Source organism: Crocuta crocuta, unplaced genomic scaffold, assembly GCF_008692635.1.
Source record: "Crocuta crocuta isolate KB4526 unplaced genomic scaffold, BGI_CrCroc_1.0 scaffold1468, whole genome shotgun sequence".
NCBI classification, from domain to species: Eukaryota; Metazoa; Chordata; class Mammalia; order Carnivora; family Hyaenidae; genus Crocuta; species Crocuta crocuta.
Genome location: NW_027531991.1, coordinates 592,224 through 592,927, shown reverse-complemented (window position 1 = coordinate 592,927; position 704 = coordinate 592,224). Strand labels below are relative to the sequence as shown.

Here is a 704-nt window from a genome sequence, read left to right as displayed (position 1 = left end):
TTCACCAGGTTAAGCTACTTCATTTCTCCTAACCCCAGTTTCCTCTACTCTAGTAAAAATACTGTGTTGTGTGTATTTTATAGTAGCTGAGAGAGTGGACCTTAAAAGTTCTCATCACAAGAAAACAAAATGGTAACTGCGTGTTGATGAACGGTAACTAAACTCACTGTGATGAGCACTCTGACATACAAATATATAAAACCATTACATTATACACTTTAAACTTATACAATGTTATATGTCAGCTGTGTCTCAAAACGAGGAAAATCATAGTACAGATCTCAGTTTTGTTTTTATTTTTTTAAGTTTATTTCTTTGTTTTGAAAGAGAGAGGGAGAGAGTTGGAGCTGGTTCCGAGCTGTCAGCGCAGAGTCTGATGCAAGGCTCGAACCCATGAACCATGAAGTCATGACCTGAGCTGAAATCAAGAGTAGGACGCTCAACTGACTGCACCACCCAGGTGCCTCTCAGAGTTCCGTTTTTAGTAAGGCTAAATGAAATATACATGAAGTACTTACTCTGATGCCTAGTTGTATAGTAAATACTCAATAAAATATTCGCTACGATTACTAGCTATTCATTAAAGATTTGAACTGCGCTATAATCAAGACATTTGCCCAAGTTAATGTTATTTGCCTAACAGTATTTATAAACATAATCGTTACTGTGATGTATTGTAATTAGGCACAATAAAAAGGTAAACT

At 36.1% G+C, this 704-nt stretch overlaps 1 protein-coding gene across 1 annotated transcript in view; it reads right to left on the bottom strand.

Annotated features, from left to right (window-relative positions):
* Nucleotides 1-704, bottom strand: part of POLA1 (DNA polymerase alpha 1, catalytic subunit) — a 297,019-nt gene that overhangs the window by 28,511 nt on the left and 267,804 nt on the right. The gene's annotated exons all lie outside the window — the stretch shown is intronic.